Genomic DNA, 8,866 nt, shown 5'->3' with positions numbered 1-8,866 from the left:
TTAGTATCACTTGACCTTTTTGTCAGTGTACCTTTTCTCCAGACGCCCGGTTTTAATTTCTCTGCCAGCTCACTGAGAGGAATGTTATCCTCATCAGATTCAATGTCAGTTTCAGGTATGATATCTTCATCGCCTAATTGAAAAACTTCAGGTTGGTCTTCATCACTTTCAGGGGCCAATATGCGATGTGATTGGCCATATTCATCTTCCGACAGATCTGGATCGTCACTTTCGTTATCACTGGGTATGCTGTGAATACCCCGATTACTACCGTAAAATATTTTTGGATCCATCTGCAAAAACACTTCATTTTTAGACCCAGTTGCTAAAATGCATAGTGTACCACCAAGCATGTAAGCGCATAGTGTCTCATAAATGACTCATACTTACTTTTCGGTCTAATAGTAAGTACCAAACAAAAAATACAACAAACTTACCTTCAAATGCAAGAAAAACCAATATGTAATACACAGATATTTTTTTCAAACAAAACTGCTAGATTTGATTCCATAAACACACCATGGAAAAGTAGCTAAATGGTATGAAAGGCGACATCAAACTAGTTGTCAGTCTAGGTACCTAAAATGTGCCTAAAATGGCGGTACGGTTTGCGCGATTGTGAAATACGGCATATACGCATTTATGTATCGGTCCCAGATGTGACACGCCATGCAGTTTTACTTTATTTTCACTTTAAGACTTAGAAAAAATTACAATTTTGGTTTGTATCATATTTGACTCAGTATGCAGTAAAGGGTTAAGCAGCTCCTTGCTTAACTTAATTGAGAGGAAACAACTGTTTCAAAATTGCATAGAATGAATATCGGAAATATATTTTTATTTTTAAATTGAATGCCCAGAATAAACAGCCGACTAAAAACTTCCAGCCGCGCTTCTAACGCAAACAAGGGCTTTACCGGAACACAAATCATGGCTTTGAAGGGAATCTGTGCCGATTAATCAGCGACAGATGGGCAAAGTGCGGGATCAATTAGACAGGTAAGCGATGGTATTGATAATTCCCCCGTACTATGTCACTTCCAGGCCATTAGAACGCTAAACGTTGTATCTTGTATTAACGCTACTGATTAGATTTGACTTGGAAGTTTCTATACTGATGATAAACTTTGCCAACATTGATGTGCAATGAGTTTTATACAAAGGAACAATGGCGATATGTTGACAAACGGCGCTTCCAGAGCCGCGTTTTTGTCTTTTTGCGAGTGTTAAATTAGTTGGGATGTTACTTAAATAGTGCTTCTTCCGTGTCCGTAAAGGCCTTATTTCTGACTGTAAAAACTTTCGCAAATATCTACTTGTCCTGAATTGGCTTTTTTTATCACTCCAGGGCCATTGTTGATTAACAACTTGATCACATTTTATGGCAGCACTTGACTTTTTGAAAATTTCAAACTTTTGTAGGACTTTATTTTATATGACTGAGAACTTGATACGTATTCGACTTCCAGTTTTATTTGCGAGTGAGGAACTATGGTGCTTTAAGGGATCGGAGGTTTGTGAAGCTTCTTCTGCTCGAATTGCCTTGACAAAGCCCTCCTATGTCTGAATCTGGATTCTAAATTCCGCGAACAAGTTGGCAATAAGTCAAGCTAGTCATGATTGGCAAGATCAAATTCAAGAAAGCAAAAATCCACAACAGCAACGAAATATTGACATTGCTCGAGACGTGATTTGTCGATGGAGGCTGATTAGCGACGCCGCAGCATCCGGAACAGTCGCGTCGCATCTCAATTGTAAAGAGCGACGTCGGCGAAACACCAAACATAACCGAATTGACCAAACATCAAACATTGTTAAGGCGGTTGTACGCTGAATACGAATTCAGCGCCAAATTAGACTGAATGCGGGGTTCGAAACCGTTTTGTTTTGGGTCTTAGCCAAAATATACATAACGAAACATTTGCCCAATTTGAAAATGGGGGTTCGGTTGCGTTCTATCCGATCTGCCAACGGCACAAGATGCGATCTAAAGTTCCTCATAAACATCTAGTAAAACGAATATGTAAATCAGTTTGTTAAATCGCAACGAATCTAGCACATCAGCCGCATTGTTCAGTCATATGAAAATAAGTACTTTAAAATTGCAGATATTGTCTAAAAGTCGAGGCTATTCGATGCATTTGGACTGCTGCCATTCGCCGAAAATGAAATATTTAAAAGTTCCAACAATTTGTTGGCTCGCCACAAAAGTCGCTGAACCTGCATAAAGAACAGTTCAATGAGGATTTAACTCGTCTGGATTGCTCTTTTCCTTCCATTGTGACTGTAAAGTTTGCAACGTCTATTTTTAACTACGTGTGATCAAACTTTTACGTTCTACTTTTACGTACACATCTGTGATTGTGTGTTGGAGCTTCAATGAAACGGTCAATGATTTATTGCTGCATTGTTATCTGTTTTTGTATTTGTTTCTCAAGCTCTGGAAATCGCCAATTGTTCTTCACCTCATATTTCTTCTATTGCTTTGTTAAGTTGTAAAAACGAGCTTGTCCAAAGGGCTCAATGACTGACTCACCAAGGAATTAATACAACTGCATGGGACCAACTTTGGTTATAAAACCGTTAGCCTGTGAATTTCTGGCGGGCCATTTTTCGCACTTCATTTGCTCGCAGTCATTTGCGGTCTTCTTTGGTGCCCGTGACGTCACACGCGATGCCAGGACTTTTCGAGTCTATCGGAGCACGAAATGCGGTTGCAACTCCTGGATCCGTAGCCCGATGGCCCGATCCAAGCCGGATTACGGCTTCCTTGAATTTCGCCAAATTATGCAGATTTACCGACACTTTGATTTACTACTTTGTGAGTTTGGAACGGATGAGGCATTGGATGGTTATCGGCTTGACTCTATTGACTGTTCAGTATCCGATTTGACTGAAAAAGGCGATTGAAAAAACTTTTGCTTCACTTTACAGCTTTTATGCGCCTGATAATCTGCGTGCCTGGGTTTTATAATTCTAATCCTCATTCCCATCAATTTCATGTTATTGGTGTGCCAATGATTTTGTGGTCTGACAACTAAAAAGTTCAGGTGGAGGAATTTGAGGGATTTTTTCTGGCTCAAGTTTCCACAAGCAAGTTCCTTTCTGAAACAAACGCTTTCCATAAAGGACTAAATACATTGTTAGTTCGGAACGAATAAACCGGTAATCATTCAAGACTATAAATTGTTCTGTTCCGAACTTGGTTAAAAAAAAATGTTCATACTCCCATGCTTTTATGAATAAAATTGCAAATCAGTCCGAAAATTTTTATCACAGACCTCGGTCAAACGCACTTCAATAATCACGGTAAACCGAATCAGAATTTGAAAGCAGTCAGTTAACTTTCAAACTGACCGCTACATTAAAACTGCATGTGTTGCAGAAACTGAAATCTTCTTCGTTTCATCCCAGAAAAATTTGCAGAAAATCTCTAAAAGCTTTCCATGGTTTTGAATGCTCATTATTAGCGTTACTTTTTATTTTCGCTTGTGTTCTTCTCTCAACTACATACATCTTCTATTACCAAAAAAATTCTTAAGGCAAATAACATGTGGAAGCTACTGACGATTTTATCTGAAGAGTTGGAGGTTCAACCTGAAAATTCAAAGTTCACCTAAAGGTTGATTTAAAAAACAAAAATCTTATTTTAACATTCGGTCCGGCTTCAATTGGCCAAAGATCTCCATATAAGACAAGAACAGCTCTAAAACGATTTATTGTTTCATGCTGCTTCAATTTCCATTTCCATAGAGGTGAGTTGTCCTAATCGACACCATCAAAATACTATTTGGGTTCATTGCGGTGAATTCGATTTGGTGTGGCAAACTTGAGTCAAAAGGGAGCAATTTGTCATTCAATCAATATAAACGTCTGCAAATTTCGGAGGCTCCGTAACACATACGAATGGAACGGTTGGAATTTGCATAATTTTCTGACCCCAGTTGAGGTTTAGATTTATGTTATGTACTTTCATTTACATACGTAACGATGGTCGACCCGAGGAGAAACGTTAAACATGCCGACGACGAATATCTCTTGGCTGTTTTGAGTAAAGTGCTCATATTGGTAGGCTGTTACATTCCGGAACAAATTTGGAAAATTGTTAAAGGTGTAAAAAGGACAATAGAAATTGCCAACCGAAAAGAATTGCCCGGATATCACGTACTAAGCTTTAACGAATTAAATGGTTTTAGCCGGTGGAAACAGTAGTATTAATAATTGAAGTCGCATGTGGTGCAGGCTCTTTTATTGGCCCTAATCTATTTGCCCAGGCCTGTTTCTACAAATGTAAAGTAATGCGGTGATTGCAATTGCAGAACTATTTTCTGGAAACGTGACCTTATTTTCATCCTGCTTGCCTGTAGGTTTAATACTCATTTCCTTCCCCGGAAGAAATAAATTGTCGGTATAACCGCAAATGGTTAAATTTAGCTGTGAACCTGTACAATATTTGTCATTAGAAGGGATACCAGAACATACAGTCTGTATAGCGTCCTTTTGCATCAAGCCTTCATATATAGAAATGCTTTATTTTCCAAATAAAGTGGATATTTCGCACGATTTGTCTCGCTTTAAGATTTCTATTGCAGTCCGGTGAAGTGTAACAAGAGCCTGACCAGAAAACACATAGAAAAGCGACTCAGGTCTATATATCTGGACTTTCCGACTGATGGGCATTTCCCTTGTAATTTCTCGCCAAGCCAGAAACCACTGACCGATTTCTATTGAGTTCTTTATCTGGAATACTAATGGTAAATGTGGCTGTTCAGGACTGCACTGCATGTAGATTTATAGAATCGTTTCCAGTCAATCTGATATTAACTTCAAAACGGCTTCTTTCCGATATAATCAGTTGTTTATTATATCTTTCTTAAGTGCACATAAGTTATTTAGGTGATGTCTTATGAGTGTGCAAACATAATCCCGAAATTATTTGGGTTTAAATTCAACATTTTGAGTTCGACCGATTATTGAAATAATATAAATTCTCCATCTAAACGATGTAATTTGCCCATAATAGATCGTTTTTCAGCTTGGAACAGAATGCAAGGAATCTGAAAATTTAAGGGCCTATTATTCGTTCATTGAGTTTAATTAATTGGCGAAATGAATAGGTCGATTCAAACGAAGGAATTCGTACCTATAAGGTGCAGGGAATATAAAAAAGCTTCTGGAACAGGCCAAGGTGCTCCGCGCCGCTTTTTTCCTTTAATTAAAATTTGACTAATTGCCTGTAAAGTTTTTCCCTTGGATGGAATGGCTTTAATTAAAAGTCCGAATGTAATACAGTGCGTGACAAAAAAACGCCCTACAATATTTGCATTTAATGAAGCATATTTAAGAAGATTCTTATTTTTTGCCATTAGCATTTTTTGTCCAAAAAGCTTTGTTTGTGAAATCACGCTTGCGAGTAGCTCCGCTACTCTTCGACTAAAAATCGCGTTTAAAGAGAGAAATCACAATCATCAGTCGACGATAATCGCTTTCGATCATTACTCCAGTCCAACCCTCATGTCGAACTTTCCCGTTTTCGGAATTTGTTAAAACCAAACTGGATTAACAGCAGCCCGTTAAAATACTTTTATCGCAAAAGTTGCCACGAACCGACGAACTATGACAAATGTGTTTTATTTTCTCGAAAATACCCAGAAAGTAAATGAACACTTTTTGGTGGTTTTCTGCATATTTTGCCTAAACGATTACAAAGCCAGGGCCGTACAACAATCGAGATTTCGCTAAACTTATTTCTGCGAAAGTAGCTACAATAAATTGTCTCATTTTTTCGATAAATAGGATTGAAGGGACTGCGGCGTAATTCCCTGGAAGGTTTAACTTCGATTTTCGTCGAGATAGTAGGAATTTACTGCAAATTAAAAATAGCCGAAACAAAAAAAACCTACTTCCGTACCGGGTAATATAGATAAAAGTCTAGCGTCAATATATTGGAGGGTGTTTAGTTTTTTATACAACAAGAAACCTGAAACTATGGCTAGTCCGTGATAGGTTATCTCAGAGAGCAATGTAATTATGTGAACAGAATTGCTTCTGTACCATGAAGTTTATATAGTGGATGGTTTTCTTTTTGGAAATAATAAAACGCTCTAGTGCTTGAAATTGATACAAGATTTTGTAAAATTCACTCAAACAGTATGTTTTCATGTTGTTGACCCATTAGCAACATGTACAAATTAATGGAATTTAGTTTGTTTTATTTTTTTTTTATTTGAATCAGCTTGTAGCTCAATTTTCCTGGTTCATGTGTTTGGCTTTTTCTGTCTTGTCCGTTAATATACAAAAACTTTATTTTAATGCAACTGCAGAAGTTTTTGGTAAGCTTGAAATTAATAGCAAAAAATATCAAGATTTTTTATTGCTAGGGTGTTTTTTACTTCTCCCGGCCAGTTCTTTTGTCAAATGTGTAGTTGCAGTTGTGCAGAAATGTTTAATATTGTTTCAGGGTAAAATTGTAAATTTCTAATCGTTTCAAAATTAATTTGTACTGCACGCCTCGTTAATTTCCGGCTAATTTGTCATTTTACGTGCTGTTTTTTTCAATTTTGTTTCAAAAACCGTTTCCATCATGGACGATTTTCACATTTTGCAACCGGCAAAGACTTTTGGTTCGTTAGTTCCATTATTCGCCCGCCCAACGCAATTACGAATGCGAAATGAAACCAACAGGTCGAAGTAACCTCGTTACTTTTTTCCAGCAAAACGCTAATTTTATTAAAAGCGCCAATATTGACGTTTTAATGAAAATTTAATTTGGCCCGCACGAAAAATCGGGCCTTGTTTCGTCCGCTATGGAAATATCCAGACATCAAAGGCGCACTGCGCCTCCTGGTTATTATGTAATTGTTAATCGAAAGGGCCATCCAGAAAATTGGATAAAAGATTTGTCGGAGGCGGGCGGACGATCCAGCTGGACTCTTGAAATATAATGAAAGTTTCAGAAGTGACAATTTCGAGCGCTTTTGCAATAAAATAATGCCCTGTTCTCACAGTTCACTTGCTTAATAACAATGAACACACAGAATTGCCGGTTTGCTTTGACCTACATTTTATCGTGTTTTTCTTAAAGACACTTAAGAATTTTCGTCCCTCTAGAGATTTTTGTTTGAGACAATTTAGTTCAAATTTGCTTTTTGAATCTTCATTTTTCCTGCTTAAATTTTTATTATCAATTAATAAGTGAGATATTGAGTGACTGAAAAATCGATGTGCGAATAAGTGAAAATAGATGTATTGCATATATGAATGTTAATAGAACTGGACGCAGCAAACGTGAAATAACATAAAATCGTTGCATAGGCCTGACGGGTTATAGGTACAGTATATTGTTATTACTCATAGAACATTAGCTCCATACCATTATATGCATGTAACCACTCCACCAGTTCAATTTATACAAACCGAACCCATCTATTGGATTCCACAAATAAGCCTATAGGTAAATGGCATTTGCCCAAAAATGATAACGGCGTGCAATTGCGAATCCCGCTTTAGGGGCTCGTATCGATAATAGCAAAATTAGTGTGAGGCTTAAACGGTCATCCTATTATTGCTCTATATCTATATACTCACGAACCCCAATCTATGTACGAGCATTACTAGCAATTTGTCGATGGTCAGTTGCGTTTCTGCCTCAGGGTCATTCTCTAATTGTTTCTCGTTCCAATTAGTCAAATAAAATCAAATTAATTGCCTCAGAAAGTTCAGCGGAATGGAAGCACTCGAAAGAGGGAGCAAACCAGCACAATTATAATTTGTCTGAGATCAACACAAGAGTTCTGTGCATCACTTCATCCGAGCATTAATTCGATTTGTATTTCAAATTTGATTTTATCGGTTTTATTTATTAGAAAAATTACGCCTTAATTCATTAGTTTTTGCCGAGGTTTTGTACACTTTTTCTAGAGTCACTGTTGTGAATTGTTCAATCGCGAATTGGCCTGCATGAAAAGCCAGTAGGTACAATTTAAATTAAATTCCGGTGGAATGATCCAATAGGCAGTGAAAATTTCAATAATATTTCCATATTTAAATTCAAAGTAAAATTTATTGAGCAACGAATAAAAGGGAATATTATTGTCCCTGACTAATGACAAATTATCACTAATGGCAAATTGAACATTATTTGGTATATTTTAAGCCCCTCTCGCGAAATAAATACATATTTCATTAAGTTGGCACCCCGATAATACGAGATAATGACGAAAAATGCGTGTGCCGAATGTGGAGTGGTAGTTACGGATGGAAATTGTTAAAACGGGCAGATCATTTAGGACATTCACATTTAAATCGTTTTCACTAAATGCTGCATTTTCCATGAAATCTATTTTGCATCTATACGAGATGAGTAATACTAACAATTTTATCAGTAGGAATCGGCTCTTTCAGTAAAATGCAATCAAATTATTTTTTGCATCATTAGCAAATAAATTTAAATTCGTAACGTAACTGAATGGCAGTTTAAATTAAAAATGCTTTTAATATACATTGCTCTAAGCGCTCCAATGTTTTTTCTTTGTGAAAATGTTCTTTGCAAATTCTATTTGACTTTCTTGCAATAAACTGTGCAACTCATCACAGACGTAAACGCACTTTGCTTCATTGAATGTACCCGAAGAGTTTTAAATCATTCTAACTCATCAGCATTCAGTAACAATTTTGAGGGATTCTTTTGCAAAAAACTCGTCATCTATTGATTTTGTCTTTGTTTCTTTCGCGTATGATAGCTGATAGTGAAATTCAATTTTTGCATTATAACACAAAGAAGAAAATTTATGTGCTTCAAAGCGAGCTTTTCCTCGGCACGGGCTTCGAGGGGGCGCAAATCGGGTGATTAAACTTCAGCCCTGGC

Source organism: Dendroctonus ponderosae, unplaced genomic scaffold (assembly GCF_020466585.1).
Source record: "Dendroctonus ponderosae isolate FM_Combo_2020 unplaced genomic scaffold, Dpon_F_20191213v2 Dpon_F_20191213_1, whole genome shotgun sequence".
NCBI classification, from domain to species: Eukaryota; Metazoa; Arthropoda; class Insecta; order Coleoptera; family Curculionidae; genus Dendroctonus; species Dendroctonus ponderosae.
The sequence above is the reverse complement of the archived record's forward strand: the minus strand, read 5'-3'. Positions refer to the sequence as shown.